Below are 17,206 nucleotides of genomic sequence, written 5' to 3' on the forward strand. Positions count from 1 at the left end.
CCATTGATATGCTACTCATGATTAAGTGGATAGCCTCTCAGACATGGCATATGGGAAATATTAATTGAACTTGAGGAGAAAGGGAAGATATCTTGAGGACAGAGGCCAGTTGATGTAGAAGGAGAATGGGCCACAGATATGATTAAGCTTCATGGTAAAGATCCATGAAATTTTCAAAGAATAAAAAAATGGGAGGAAATAGTGTACTGTGATTTAAGGGAACAGTCCATTATGATGAGGATCCTAATTATCAGCCTCTCATGGTAGCAAATGCGTGGCATTGGAATTTGAGGTGACTGCTTAGTTGCATCTATAGTTAGGAACAAGAGAGTGAGAGACATGTACTGGTGCTCATATTGCTCTCTTCTTTATTCATCTTTCATCGGGGCAGGGACCCAAGCCAGTAGGATGATTTCTACTCACATTTACCTTGAGTCTGTCACTTCAGTTAAATGTCTCTGGGAACATTTAGATGCTCAGAGCTGTGTTTCCTACATGGTTCTGTGGTGATGCTTTCTTGTGTCTTTTGTTACACTTACTATTAATTTTTTGAAATTAAAACATAATTACATAATTTCCCTTTACATTTTCTTTCTCCAATTTAACTTCTTGCTCTGTATCAAATTAATGACCTCTTCTCTTAACTTGTAGTTGCATAGGGATTTATTCTATTCTTAAGTATATAAGAACAGTCTTCTCAGTCTGTATATTATTCTGTATGTAGATGACCTCATGCTGACCACTTGGTATTGATTATCCAAGTGCTGTTCTCTTTACTGGGGAAGATTTTTTCCCCACCCTCAGCATTTCTGTGTTGCTTGTCTAGGGTCTTTTCTTTGAATTTGTCTAGGGTTGGGGCTCCATGACATTTCTCCACTCCATGTTAGCATGTCTATCTTCTTATTTTATATGTTCATTACTCAGCTATGTTAATATGTCATAGGTGTAACTTCCCTAACATTTCTAGGAGACAAAAATCTTACATATTTCTGGTCGCAGGCTATTTAAGTATTCACACTTCCTTTCCCAAGGTGTCCCTGAAGGCTTAGGTACTTGAATAGTATTGTAGATGACTCTGTTGGAGCCGTATACCACACAAACATTTGTTCTCTGCATTTTGATTTATTGCATTTTTCTTAAAGATCTTCATCTGTTGTTGCTTTGATGGGTAAAATTTATATTTATCTATAGTTGTAAGAATAGATATTTAGAATGTAATCAGGAATTAATGCTGGTTTAGTAATGTAGCAGTTGTAGGTTTTCATTCAAGGTACATGACTTCATTAGCTCTAGGTACTTGCCATAGGTTCCCAATGCCAGACATGATTTTCCTCTTATGGAGGAGGTGTTAAGTTCAGCTAGATATTGACTTCCTTAAGATATCAATTACTTCCTTTCTTTGACTAATATTTATGCTTATTTTCTTGGATTTACAGTAACCAAGGTGATATCTTGCAAGTTTTTCCAAGCTATGTAGGAAACTAGCATGGAGGATATCCCATCTTCTGTATCCACTCTACCCTAGCACAATGAAGCCTGGTGTGTATGTTCAACCAACACAAGATGCTTCTATGAGCTTCATATTCAGAAACCTCCAGAGGATGGAAATCCTACTTGAAAAAGCTACTATACCATTTATATTTCTTTAGCATTTTGGAGCAAATTAAAAATTTGTTTCTTCTTTAAAAATTATTTTTGAGCTAGCCATTCAGAATCAAACACAATTGCATCATAACACATTTAGTGACAGATATGTGGATTGTCTGCTGAGCAGTGTACTACTATACGAAGTGTGTGTGTGTGTATGTGTGTGTGATATTGACTATTTTTTGTTGTTATGTGAAATTTTCAGAATCCACGGGATAGGAATCACAGTATATTAATCTTCTTATGCCACTAGAGTTTGAGCAGAAGCTTTGGCACATCTTTGGAATGGAACGATTGTTTAGAGAGTGATGGGACGAGTCCCAGTAAGGGATTTTATGAGCATCTGACATCCCAGAGTTGGAGGTGTTGGAATAGCAATGATAGACTAAGAGTAGGGAGAATGTGATTAATTTGAAAATCTATGAAGGGATTTTCTAGCATTACTCATTTTCATTTTCTTTTGTCACGGGATGAAATAGGACAGTTGTAAGTTCTTCAATGTCAAGCACTCTGTCTTTAGGGTTATTTTGTCACCTGCATTCAAGGCTAGTCTCAAACATAAAATCTTCATGAGTTGGCCTTACAAATTCTAGGATTACAGATGTGTGCCACTATATCCACATTCAATTTTATGACCCACTCAACTGAAAACGAAGGAACTAAACTAGAGAGGAACTGTATGTTACCTCTCTGTTTCCTCTTTTACTCGATTGTTGAACAAAGGTATTTTATGTGTCTACAAATGTTCCTGCTTTAGAACTCTGAGGAAAAGTTAAGACAAGCCAGTGGACTACAATAGAAAGTTTGACATAAATCTATGGAAGTGGCTGAAATCTTTCTGGCAGAGTTTCTATGGTGCTTTCTTGTCTCTCTGACTTGAAGTCAATACGTGCAAATCCTCATCTGATACAGGCACTTCCAATTTTAGTAGAATTGCTTCTCAACATAAAAGAGTAGGTGTAAACTTTACACAGAGAGACACGGAGAGAGACAGAGAGACAGACAGAGAGACAGAGGGGGAATGACCATAATGTTGGGATCATAGGTAATGAGGATCTGAAAGAAGTTGGGGTAGGGAAAAACATGATCAAAATATGCTATATGAAGTATTTCCAATTAAAAAAATTAAAAATGGAGGGCTTTGTTGCTTAAAGTTGGCTTAAAGAAAACAGGTCAATTTCTCTCCAACAGGCAACTCTTAGAGCTAGCCCTTTGGAGACATCTCCTTTCAGGACACTGTCCCCTTCTCACAGGCCTCATGTATAGGGCCATTTTTACCAGACTCCCTGTCCAGAGGATTCTGTCATCCGGTCCATTTTGACCTATGTTATATATATGCCAAGCACATTGTGCTCAGTGACTATGGCACATGTAAACAAACAGAAGACAAATGTAAAGAAGCAACAACTATATTTCAGATAGGAGACATCCAGTCATGATGACTGACCTCAGTGTTATTTCTATCACAATACAACTAACCAGATAAAGTGACAACTGGGTGATTGTCTATACAAGTAGGACATATCCAGGAAAAAGACATAAAGGCAGGAGCTGAGTCCTTAGGCCAGGTACACAGCACATGGTAGTCAGTGTTAAAAGGTGGCCAGGTGATTAGTTCTTAATTTGTTGGTAATAATAACACCATATTACATTTCATAATCTGTAGCATGATAGTTACACTTTCATATGTACCATTTTAATAGAAACTTGGGATTACTGCCATTTGTATGATTTAATAAAGCCATGTTTTATCAATGGCCATTTTTAAATATTTATAAAAAAAAAGAATCCTTGACACATCATTTCAAATTAATATTCCAGGTAAGACAAGAATGTTAGTGCTAAGAGGGTCTTTAAATACAGACTTCATTAAGTCCCCAATTTAATAGAGAAGAGCTTTAAATAGGTCAACTGATTTTTTTTAAAAAAATGAATAATGTAAAATATTCAATATCTCGCCATGATCCCAGTCTGCAGAATCCAGGCTTCTGATCCTAAGGTGTGAGAGATTTTTCTAAACAACCTGCCTCTCCAGGCACAGAGCCGAACTGCTTCTATTCTAAGACAGACACTTTTTAAGGGCATATGACAGCAGGTGAACAAAGCCAGTGCTGCCTGGTGTCATATCATGGGCTCTTATTTAGAAAAAAGAAGAGGGCAGAGCACAGGAAGCCGGCTCAGCAGTCCCTCTGCCCCGCAGTGTCTATTGCCATCATGCTTTTATGGCCAGCCCTCCTCCTCTGCCACTGTAGCCACAGAATAGTCAGACAGGAAACTACTTCATTTAAATTATGTTCTCATCTCCTTGAGTATGGAACACAATTCTCCTGTAGTTTCTGATAAGGCTGATAATGAAGTGATCAGTCCATGAGATCCCTAAGTGGCACGGAGCCTGCATTTGCATAATGATATTATAGCGTCTGTCGAACTCAGTAGCGGTGATCCATCCATATGAGAGAAATATAGGTCAGCAAAGATGCAGCAGCAATGAGGGAGGCAGGGCTATTCACTTATTAGAGTAAGAAAGCTCTCTATCCTTTAGCTCAGCATGACAGAAATAAATGGAATGGATTGGATCAGGAGCCTCTATTGGCTTCTGAACAATAAAGGAGACGCATCAATTCTGTCTCATGGTTTAAATTCAATTCAAAGCCTACTTAACCCTTTCATTTCCATGAGCAGAGGATCTTTCCTTATACTTCAGCTCCCTAACTGGGGAGATGTAGCAGGAAGTTCTGGTGTAATGCTAATAAGGATCAGGAGTCACTTTCCCTGTGTTGCTGGGGACCAGGGTGGGGGCTGGGAGAGAGGGAAATAGTTACTTCTTTCCTGGGTTACTAACTCTCTACCCTCCCCCTGTTTCAAAGATTTATGATGTATTCATATTATCATACATTATTATTTTCTTCATGTAAAAATATTTAAGCTATTTTTAACAATATTCTACAAAGGGATGGTTGTCTTCCAGAGATTTAAATGATTTTTATAAATGGAAATTGGCATTATATCACTATTACATAGATTAAATAGTATCAAAATAGTATCATAGTATAATAAAATGTCTGATTATGAGTATATACCTTATTTTAAAATTGAATGTTGTATGATTCTGAATGAAAATACACACACACACACACACACACACACACACACACACACACACACATATATATATATATATATATATATATATATATATACATAATGTTCACTGAAATACATATTTGTGCAATTTTTTACATCAGTTATACTACAGTGTGTGTGTGTGTGTGTGTGTGTGTGTGTGTGTGTGTGTGTGTGTGCAGAGGAAATGTTCAAACACCTGTAAGGGGAAAAGTGATGCTTTTGTGGAGAGATGACTACAAATGGGAGTGTTATTTATCACTGAGTTAATCTCAAAGGTAAATCCCAAGAACATTAATTTTTGGCTCAAAGTAGCACCAATACTGAGCCATGGCTACTCACCTGTGGCAAATGAAGGAACTTGAGGTCCAAGCATCTCCTAGGAACTCTGGAAGTTAGATTAGTCCAAATGGGAGACTTGGGTTAGAGCGGGACACAGAGTTTTACTTCTGAGTTAGACTTCAGATGGCTTTTTTCTCAATCTCTGATCTCCGGGCTGCTTTCTTGCCATGCTCTTCATTCTCAAGCTCAACTCATACTAGTCTGTGCTGTGGCCACAGAACACAGTCCATAAAGGGAATGGTTAAATCCCAAGCCAAAATAAGACAAATCACTGCCACCAAAATAGAAAAAAACAATGCATTTTCCCTTTTCACCATCACTGAGAGTTTTATGTTGCCGGTCCATTACGATCAACTATGAGAATATCCATTGGGGTAAAGCATTAGCTTATTTTATAGCCGTTGTTCCTTGATGGTAGTCAATACACTTGTGCTGCCTTCCATCTACCTTGCCGACGTGCATGTGAGACAATTATCTGCTCCTAGAAAGCACTTTGTAAAGACTTTCTTCCATATGATTGTAAACATGATATTTTAGTGCAGAAGAAGACATGTACCACCCTTTCCCATCCTCCACAAACTTTAAAAACAGTATCCACCAGGCTATCGTGTACAGGAGAACCCTGTGGAATGAGAGCAACGATTCCCTTTGTTTGGTTGCTGTGTTTTCAAAAGAGCAAATGGGGGACACAATCCGAATGCTACTGAAATCTGTCTATTACTTTCCTAGAGACTGAAGGGCTTGCTCGCAACTCTCAGATAGGAATAAAATTTGGAATGGTTTATTGTTATCTAATGGATGTCATAGTTATTGTAGCAACTTGAATCTCATAATTCTTGGAACATCGGGTATCCCACTGTGGCTGCCAAAGTCTCTTATCTTTCAGATAAGAACGTGGCAGGGAAGTTTTGGTTTATGGACCTTTTTATTATATGATATTATTTTATTTTATTATGTGTTATGATATTTGGTCGAAGTGGAATATAGAAGAAAATGATAAAGGTTGGCTTGCTGTCACTAATCACCGTGTTTACATTTTGCAGGATTGATGGCTTTCTTCAAAGGCAGAACTGGCCAGCTTTCCAGGAAGGCAGTTGAACTATGCCTCAAAACTTTAATCTCATTGAAGTTACGACTCTGTTTACTTCCTGGACTTCTCAGTGGTGTGTCAGTGTAGGTGCCACTCACACAATCGCTCTGGGGAAGAATTGTGTTATTGTTGCTGTCTGTATAATCTGAAGCTACATAAATTCCTCCCCCCTACCTTTGATGCAACATCACCACATGTTGGATAGTTTTGCTTTCTATTTGCTCTTTGATTTGATTGTGTCTAAAGACTATAAACAAAGTCAGCATTTGGATCAGGAAATGCATACTCTATACTTGCTATAAACTGCACCCATTTTTAAATTTAATTTTGTTTTATTAAATAGATAGTAGTGAGGGTGGGACAAAAGTGCTCCATTTAACCTATCATGAGTTGAAGAATAGCCTATTATGATATTTATTATATAATTCAAACTGGAAGTTTGATCATATTTCACAACCTTCACTGAGCATGTGTGGACATTGCTGTGCTTATTAGTGTTTTTCTACCAGTATTTTTCTCTAAAACATGAACAAAAAAATCTGCAACCAAGTAGAATGTAGGAGTTCCTATGAGAACTGCTCATCAAATAACAGGAGCTGCTCATGTGTGATTGGATAAAATGTGAATAATATGTGCAATAGAAAAATGTCCTGGGAACTAATACCCAGGCATAAAAAATGGGCTCGGATATGGGAAAAAGAAAAAGGAAGCTTTCCCCCCATTGGCCAAAAGCTAAAATCAAGCTACTATATATGGTTTATATAATTAAATAAAGCAACTCTCTATTATTGTGAATTGAAAAATGAATATCAATAAAGTGAGACGTGGTGTGGCACATGCTGAATTGTCAGCTACCTGGGATATGAGGCAGGAAGATTGCAAGTTTGGGAGCAGCCGGAACAACTTACTGGGGTCCTGCTAATGTTTTATATCCTCTTAACTAGTTAGGATTAACATAAAAAGAAATCAAATTTAGTCAGGCAGTCAATTTCTATTTATTAGTCAGGAATCAGTGTTTCTAAGCCACTTGGAAATTCATCAAATTATATGATGTATTCTTCATTAAGGTCCCACATTAAAGTATTTTAAATTAGTTTTATAAAAATATAAACTAACTAAATATCCTTAATAACTAAAAAATTATATGAAACCAGAGAGATTTTACCTGAATCAAGTAATTTGCCGCTTGAACACATACAGGGTTCAATAGCTTCCTCTTTCAGATGGGGCAAGTCAGGAGTTGTCTAGGTATCATTTTAGATGCCAAAGACATCGATTCATGGGAGCCAGGCATGAGCTCCTTCCCCCAGCATGTGGAGTGAGATTTGATGTGGAGACTAAATCAGTGAGGTGCTATGATGAAACACCATGGCCATCATTAGAAAAGTCAGGACCGGAACTCAAGCAGGGCAGGAATCTGGAGACAAGATCTGAGGTAGAGGATGTGGAGGGTGCTTCTTAGAGGCTTGCTTCTTCTGGCTTGCTGAGCCTGCCTTTTTTTAGAACCGAGGACCACCAGCCCAGGGATGACCTCACACATTGATCACTAATTGGGGAAAATGCCTTCCAGCTGGGTCTCATGGTGGCATTTCCTCAAGTGATGGTCCTTTTTCTCTGTTTCTGTAAAGGTGACACACAAAACCAGCCAGTACTGCTCCAGAACCCACACACTTAACTACCATATTCTGCTTGCTCCCTGAAGATAGCCTGCTTGTCACAAATTCCAGTGATCTTCCCCTCATGTGGCAGGCAGACTACTTTCCCACCCTCACCATGGAGAAATTTAGCATGATCTTTAGAAGAACTTTCAGCAACAAAACCACAAATTCGAATTGTAAGTAGATATATGAATTGTATTTGTCACCAACCTTGCATATGGCTGCTTAAAATGTTTAAGATATAGTGTGAAACCCATGCATTTCTAAGGCTTCCTTATTTGAAATTATACTGTTGAATGACCTAGTAAGTGCTTTTCACAGTGTATGGGGTGTATTTCAAAGGTACCTGTGTAGAGAATAAACTTGGCTTTGAAACAGTCGGGTTAATAACTTGTTATATTTCTTAGTTCTTCTGCATTGGGTATCTGTTACCTAATATAATCTTATGATATGATTGACATAACAGGATGAGACTTTTATTTTTTAGTTGAATAGGTTTCTTCATGGCACAAAGAATATAGATTAATTTTTCATAAATTACATATGGAGTAGCTTGTGATAATCTTTTAGAAAGCCCCATAGATATGGTATGATTTGCCTCCACTTCATCATCAAATGAAAATGAAATACTAGTTTTTAGACCAAGAAAAATAGACCAAGATAGGTTGAATTATTCACATTTGAAGATCTCCAGTTAAAATGTCTCACCAACTCATTTGCAGCTGGGTTGCAGCAGGCGCCATCCTCCTCTGTTTAATGAAACTCATGCTGAAAATCTCAGTTGGAAGTTCAGGGAATCAGAGCCATTCATCAAACCTCATCATAATTATTTAATAAGCAACATTAAATGTTCAGTCAAGTCTTTAACTCATCAGTTCAGTTATTACAGCTTAGTGCCTGTGAACATCATTTACAAAGTTTCCTGCTGAACTGTGGAGGATACAAATAAACCCCATAAATTAAACCAACCCACAAAATAACCTCCTGATGGCCTGCCCCTGGCTCACCTTTTCAGTGTTCCAAAAGGGTTTTCCTAATGGGTTCTCATCAGAAAGGTGAGATGTACATTAATCAGTGTGTGTGTCTGTGTGTGTGTGTGTGTGTCTGTGTGTGTGTGTCTGTGTCTGTGTGTGTCTGTGTGTGTGTATGCGTGTGTGTGTGTCTGTATGTGTGTGCATGTGTTATCATTTGGGAGTTCCTATGTGCCTCTCTCTCTCTCTGTCTCTCTGTCTGTCTCTCTCTGTCTCTGTCTCTCTCTCTCTCCCTCTCCCTCTGTCTGTCTGTGTGTGTGTACATGTGAGAATTTTGATGAATATGCACACATTATTGTGTAAGAAAGAACTGCAGACCACCCACATGTAGCTCTCAAGACACCAAGAATCATCACCTAAGCTGTGCATCACCCATGGGTGGTACTGTCCCACTTTTTTGTAAACCCGGCTTCTGCCACTCCAACAATATGCTCGGAGCCTTATGCATCTCTCAGGTAACTCTGATAACAAACCTAAGTTCCATTCGGAACCTTTGACCATTATGAAGAGCTGTGCCTCCCACAGATAACACCATTCAAACCCTTAGGAATCAGCCCTTGCCATCTGAAGTACTAGAGAGAGTCATGCATGTCTCCCACATGTAGCACTACCCAGAAGTCACCATGATCTGACCAACCCTCTACCACCTGCAGTCCCTGTGAAGAGCCTCATATAGCTTCTACAGGATCTGACAACTTGACCATTCGTTTATGTGGTCAGAAGGTGTACTTTGCCCTAGAGAAGCTAAGAAAATTTCTGATGCTCCAATGCACACATCAAATATCAACAATGAATGCTCCTCCCCCCCATCTGAGCCTTAACCACCACTCAATCTAAAGCCTGGCCAGCTGGAGTGACAGTATATGGAGATAAAAATGTCCAGTCAAAAGTGTGGGTGACATACATATCAAAATACAATGCCAGTAACATAACCCCAGATGCCCAAGTCCCTTTGCAAAACACAAACAGACCAAAATCCAAGACAATGCAGCTCAAACAAAAATTACTACTTCATAGTAATGTTCCCCAAGGATGATACAGAAGACAATGATATCAAAATAGCAACTATAAGTATATTCAAGAAAGCACAAACAAATTAATAAAACAAGGAAAACAATTCAGGATTCGAAAATAGAATTTGATAAAGAGAAAAGTTATAAAGAAAACAAAAATAATTAAAGACTCAATGGAAAGCCTGACCAACAGAATGGGTTAAGTGGAAGACAGACTATAAAGGTTGGAGGATAAAATAGGGAATTTGATGACTCATTCAAAGAAAATGTTGCATCTACAAAAGCCCTGAATAGAACACACAGGAACAATGAGACACTATTAAAAAAAAAAAAAGACTTAGCCCATGATCAATGGACATAGAAAAAGGAGAGAAAACCCAGGTTAAAGGCACAAAAAATATTTTCAATTAAGTCATAGCAGAAAACTTTCTAGATGTAAGAGAAGAGATGCCTATAAAGGTACAAGAGGGTCACAGAACACCCATTTGATAGGACTACAAAATAAAAAGTTCTCTGTTTCATGAAATGATTAAATCAGCAAACACATAAATTAAAGAGACAATATTAAAAGATACAAGGAAGATCAAGTCACATACAAAGGCAGGCATACTAGAAAAACAGCTTATTTTCTGCTCAGTGTAGTAAAATTTCTGAAAGACTATACATGTTGGGTCAATAGCTAAACAAAGAAAGATAAAATGGGAACACACACCAAACAAACAAACAATAAAACAACAAAAACAAAACAAAAGTGATCATAAAAATTTTAAAGATGGCAGGATTAATTCACATATTTCAATAATTTTGAACATCAATGATCTCAAATGCTTAGTGAAAGGTCACAGACCAACACATTGGAATTAAACTAGTATGCATCATTTGCTGACTTCAAGAGACACACTTTACATATAACATCAATAGAAACCAGCTTAAAATAAAATGATTGACAAAGGTATATTAAGCAAATAGAACCAGTAACCAAGTAAAAAATATCTAACAATATGAAGTTCAAGCCAAAGCTACTCAGAAGAGATAAAGAATGTTGCATTATACTGATTGTCTTAGTCAGGGTTTCTATTCCTGCACAAACATCATGACCAAGAAGTAGTTGGGGAGGAAAGGGTTAATTCAGCTTACACTTTCCACATTGCTATTAATCACCAAAGAATGCAGGACTGGAACTCAAGCAGGTCAGGAAGCAGGAGCTGATGCAGAGGCCATGGAGGGATGTTACTTACTGGCTTGCTTGTGCCTTCAGGACCTACTCTGGCCTGATCATGTATATACCACTTCCACTTGATAATAGACTGCTGCTGTGTGCATCCTACTTTATGACTTGCAGGGTCTGATAGTATTGATGACTTACAGTCCGCAGTCCAACTCCCAACAATGGTCAGTAGCAGCTATGAATGGAAGTCCAAGGATCTAGCAGTTGTTCAGTTCCACTCGACAAGCAGGTGAAGGAGAGAGAGAGCCTACCTTCTTCCAGTGTTCTTATGTAGCCTCCAGAAGAAGGTGTAGCCCAGATTAAAGGTGTGTGCCACCACACCTTTAATCCCAGATGACCTTGAACTTGGAGATCTCCCTGTCTTTATCTTCTGGAAGGCATAGCCACTGTGCTGCAAGATCTCCATACCAAGATCCAGATAAGAAACTTCTATCTCTCAGCCTCCAGATTAGGTTCACTGGTGAGCCTTCCAATTCTGGATTGTAGTTCATTCCAGATATAGTCAAGTTCACAATCAGGAAGAACCACTACATTGATCAAGGGAACAGTCCATCAGCAAGTATTACAGTACTAATATGCATGCATTCTGACACAGCCAATGTCATATAACAAAGCTACTAAATATAAAGTAATAGATTGACCTCAACATATTAATTATTATTAGGTGGCGTTAGCATTCCGGTTTCACCAAAAGACTCATTGTTTAGACATAAATGAACAGAGAAGCTATAACACCAAATAACATCAAAGATTAAATAATTCTAACTGATATATACAAAGCATTCCATCTAAACATTAGAGATGCCCACCCTCCTCTTTCCTTCTTTTTAATGTAGAATTCTGTTTTATTGCACAGGTTACAAGATAGCAAATGATTAAAGGACCAACCCTAAATTAAGATGGATATTGATAGGAACACATCTCTTACCAGCCATAAATAAAATAGAAACCAATCAGATACCATACAAAGGCTGTATAGACTCTGGGGCAGTCCGGAAGGTTCATAGAACTTAAAAACAAAGTTTAAATATGAAAGTCATTAGAAATTTCTGGTGGCAGCAAATACAAAGCATAGGACATGAGTGTCCTGTGCTGCTCCTGAGTCTCTTGTACTACACACTTAACAGAAACACCACTTTAATGCTTTCCAGAGCGTTCTTCCATTAAGTTTGCTGTTTAAAAATAGCACCACGTGGCTAGAGTCTATTAATTACATTCTGACATAGAAGTTCAGACATAGTGGGTTAAAAGTTCTGATTTTTTTTTAAGTTTACAGAAAACAAAAGCCTTATCATTGTAATATAATTTCAATTTAGTCTTCAAGAACTATAGAGAAACATATTTAAAAGTTAAAAAAAGTAAAAAGAGCAATTTGCAAATTCGTTTAGAATATCAAAAAACCAAGAATATCGAAAAACTATTCTCAAAAATAAAAGAACTTCTGGAGGAATCACAATCCCTGACCTCAAGCTATATTACAGAGCAATAGTGATAAAACAAAAAACAAAAAAAAAACAAAAAAACTATGGTGTTGGTACAGAGACAGGTAGATCAATGGAGTAGAATTGAAGACTCAGAAATAAACACACACACCTATGGTCACTTGATCTTTGAAAGGGAGCTAAAAACACCCAGTGGAAAAAAGACAGCATTTTCAACAAATGGTGCTGGCTCAACTGGTGGTTGGCATGTAGAAGAATGCAAATCTATCCATTCTTATCTCCTTGTACAAAGCTCAAGTCCAAGTGAATCAAGGACCTCCACATAAAACCAGATACACTGAAACTTATAGAGGAGAAAGTGGAGAAGAGCCTCCAGCACATGGGCACAGGGGGAAATTTCATGAACACAACACCAATAGCTTATGCTCTAAGATCAAGAATTGACAAATGGGGCCTCATAAAATTGCAAAGCTTCTGTAAGGCAAAGGACACTGTTAATAATACAAAATGGGAACCAACAGATTGGGAAAAGATTGTTACCAATCCTACATCTGGTAGAGAGCTAATATCTAATATATACAAAGAACTCAAAAAGTTAGACTCCAGAGAACCAAATAACCCTATTAAAAAATGGGGTATAGAGCTAAACAAAGAATTCTCAAGTGAGGAACACCAAATGACTGAAAAGCACCAAAAAAAAAAAAAAAAAAAAAAGTTCAACATTCTTAGTTATCAGGGAAATGCAAATCAAAACAACCCTGAGATTCCACCTCACACCAATCAGAATGACTAAGATCAAAAACTTAGGTAAAACCAGATGCTGGCAAGGATGTGAAGAAAGAGGAATACTCCTCCATTGCTGGTGGGATTGCAAGCTGGTACAACCACTCTGGAAGTCAGTCTGGAGGTTCCTCAGAAAAATTGACATAGGACCCAGAAATACCACTACTGGGTATATACCCAGAAGATGTTCCAACTGGTAATAAGGACACATGCTCCACCATGTTCATAGCAGCCTTATTTATAATAGCCAGAAGCTGGAAAGAACCCAGATGTCCCTCAACAGAGGAATGGATACAGAAAATGTGGTATAGTTACACAATGGAGTACTACTCAGGTATTAAAAACAATGAATTTATGAAATTCTTAGGCAAATGGATGGAACTAGAAAATATCATCCTGAGTGAGGCAACCTAATCACCAAAGAACACACATGATATGCACTCAGTGATACGTGGATATTAGCCCAGAAGCTTAGAATACCCAAGATACAATTCACAAACCACATGAAACTGAAGAAGGAAGACAAAAATGTGAATACTTTGATCCTTCTTAGAAGGGGGAGCAAAATACCCAATAGAAGGAATTACAGAGACAAACTGTGGAGCAGAGACTGAAGGAATGACCATCCAGAGACTGCCCCACCTGGGGATCCATCCCATATACAGTTACCAAACCCAGACACTATTGCGGATGCCAACAAGTGCTTGCTGACAGAAGCCTGATACATCTGTCTCCTGAGAGGTTTTGCCAGTGCCTGACAAATACAGAAGTGAATGCTCACAGCCATCCATTGAATTGAGCAGAGGGTCCACAATGAAGGAGCTAGAGAAAGGACCCAAGGGGCTGAAGGGGTTTGCAGCCCCATAGGAGGAACAACAATATGAACTAATCAGTACCCCCAGAGCTCCCAGGGACTAAACCACCAACCAAAGAGTACACATGGTGGCACTCATGGCTCCAGCTGCACATGTAGCAGAGGATGGCCTAGTCAGTCATCAATGGGAGAAGAGGCTCTTGGTCCTGTGAAGGCTCTATGCTCCAGTGTAGGGAAAATCCAGGGCCAGGAAGCAGGAGTGTATGGGTTGGTGAGCAGGAGGAGGGGAGGGAATAGTGGCTTTTCAGAGGGAAAACCAGGAAAGGGGATAACTTTTGAAATGTAAATAAAGAATATATCTTAGTTTTAAAAAAAGCTAAAAGAAAATTTTCAACAAAGAATGCTTGAAAGATAACAACAATAACAATCACAACAACAAGCTCTATCAATGAAGACCAATGACGCTCACTTCCAGAACCTAGTTCTAATCTCTGGTTAATTCATTTTCTCTGTGCTAAGACCCGAATCGACATCTGGGTTCTCAAAGCTGTACACTGTGGAAACAAGGATCAGGAATTAAGGTGCCAACTTTCATCTCATAAGAGTTTACTCACTTCAAGTCATGACTCAAGTCACAATATACTGCTTAAATTTATCTGGGTCAAATTCTTGTCTTCTGAGTCCTCACATCAGCACCTTAATTTCTACACTGCTGTTTGTTTCACAAAATCTTCAAGCAGTGACACTTCAAATTTGCTGTCCTTCATCCTGGCCACCCCAATGCTTATTACACTCCCAACTTTACGGAACAAGAACAAGCATCAACAAAAATAGTAGATGGGAAGAAATAATAGCAGAGCAGAAATTAATATAATAGAAATGAAAATAAAACAATGAAAGGGAATTAGTCCTTTGAGCAGGTTAATAATGTTGTAAAACCTTCAGCCAAAACCAAAAGAATCACAGGAAAGCTCCTCACTAACAAAATGAGAGATGAAGACCACAAAGGCATCAATGAAACACAGAGGAGTGCCAGAGTAGGCTTCAAATACGATTGCAACAATTTGGAAAACTAAATGAAATGGATGAAGTTCTTATGTCGTACAGCTCTCCAACATTAAACCAAGAAAGGATTAAGAGAGAGAAAGAGGAGAGTGAGAGAGAGAGAGAGAGAGAGAGAGAGAGAGAGAGAGAGAGAGAGAGAGAGAGACAGAGAGAGAGAGAGAGAGAGAGGGAGAGAGAGAGAGAGATCTAATAAAAAATAAAAATCCCAATGGAGGAACTAGAGAAAGCACCCAAGGAACTAAAGGGAACTGCAACCCTATAGGTGGAACAACAATATGAACTAAGCAATACCCCGGAGCTCTTGTCTCTAGCTGCATATGTATCAAAAGATGGCCTAGTGGGTCATCACTGCAAAGAGAGGCCCATTGGACTTGCAAACTTTATATGCCCCAGTACAGGGGAACGCCAGGGCCAAAAAGGGGGAGTGGGTGGGTAGGGGAGTGGGGGGGGGTTATGGGGGACTTTTGGTATAGCATTGGAAATGTAAATGAGCTAAATACCTAATAAAAAATGGAAAAAAAGAAATGTATGAAAAACTAATGAATAAAAAAAATAAAAAAATAAAAATAAAAATCCATCACAAACCGTGAGATTTAAACAACCTAACTGGTGTTCCAGGCAGGGTGTAACTGGGAGTGTAGGCATTTGTAGACATCTTGCTCATTATTTGCAAGGTTTTGGCACAGACTTCTAGTTTTGACCTTTGGGAAACATTTGTCATAATTCAAGCTGAACATTCAGAATTGGCCAACTTGTATGTGTGGATCTGAACTTAGGTGAGCCAAGGATAGCAGCAGAAATTTGCATCTGGAGTAACTCTTCTCTGAAGAAACAGCTTCTTCATCCCTGTACTGTGATTGCCAGCAACACTCTCAAGAGAGCTGGAATATTGTCTCTGACATATTGAAGAAGTCTTTCTTGTAGCTGAACCTGTAATACTACTACAGAATTATTGGGGGGGAGATCATTTTTATTATAGCTTTTAGTGATTTTCAAAAGATTTTTCTTTGGCCATATGGAAAAAGGAAATAAAAGGACAGGATATTCAGCACCTTTTATCATTATAGTATCATAGCATCTTACACTATTTTTTATCACACTGAATGTACACATATAACACAGGTCATTTTACCCACTGAACAAGATGGCTTAGCCACAGGGATACAAAATTACATATTTAGATAAGCATGATGTGTACCTTATTGACTAAGTGTTCTTTAAAACATTACAATGGTTTAATAATTTCTCCTAAACAAGCCATAATGGTGTGTATACCTGTGATCCTAGTTCTTGGGAAATAAAGTCAAGATCAAAAGTTCAAAGTTAAGTTATAGAAGAACCTGTCTCAAAACAATATAACTTTTTTTTTACCCTTTGGATGTATTTTAGAATAGCTGGTCAAGTCCCAGTTAAACACCCAAGCTTTACAGTTTAACACAGCTGGGTATTTTATGGTTTTAATAATGTCTCTAATAAATATGTAAGAGTAAAACTCCTGGATCTTACACACTTGAAATAACTAAGATGCTCCTCTCAGAAAAGTTAATACCAGTGTCTCTTGGATGCTGCAACAGGAGGATCCCAAGTCTGAAATCCAACTTCGCCAAATAAGAACACAAGAGGCAGAGGATCAGCTATGAGTGTAACACTCCAAAAGGGTGTTTGAGCATAAGCACTAGGTTGACCTCATGGGAGCTGTTTTCAACCCTTTATACATCATGCTTTGGCATAATACCTGTCGGAAGCCTTTCGTGTCATCTTTTTCTCACCTAAGTTACTATTTGCTTTTGGTTATTTTTATATATGCATATGTTATGTATGTATTATGCTTAATTCCTCCATTATTAGTATAGCAATATAATAGAGATATATATTTGATAATATCTACAGTCTTTGTAAGTAGGGGGGTTGAGCGAGATCTCAGTACTCTATGGTGAATTAAATAGAAAGTTGAAACCTATTCAAAATAA

General features: G+C 38.1%; 1 pseudogene; it reads left to right on the top strand.

Annotated features, from left to right (window-relative positions):
• Nucleotides 14,794-16,140, top strand: Gm20593 (predicted gene, 20593; annotated as a pseudogene).

This window comes from Mus musculus, chromosome 18 (assembly GCF_000001635.26).
Source record: "Mus musculus strain C57BL/6J chromosome 18, GRCm38.p6 C57BL/6J".
Taxonomy (NCBI): Eukaryota; Metazoa; Chordata; class Mammalia; order Rodentia; family Muridae; genus Mus; species Mus musculus.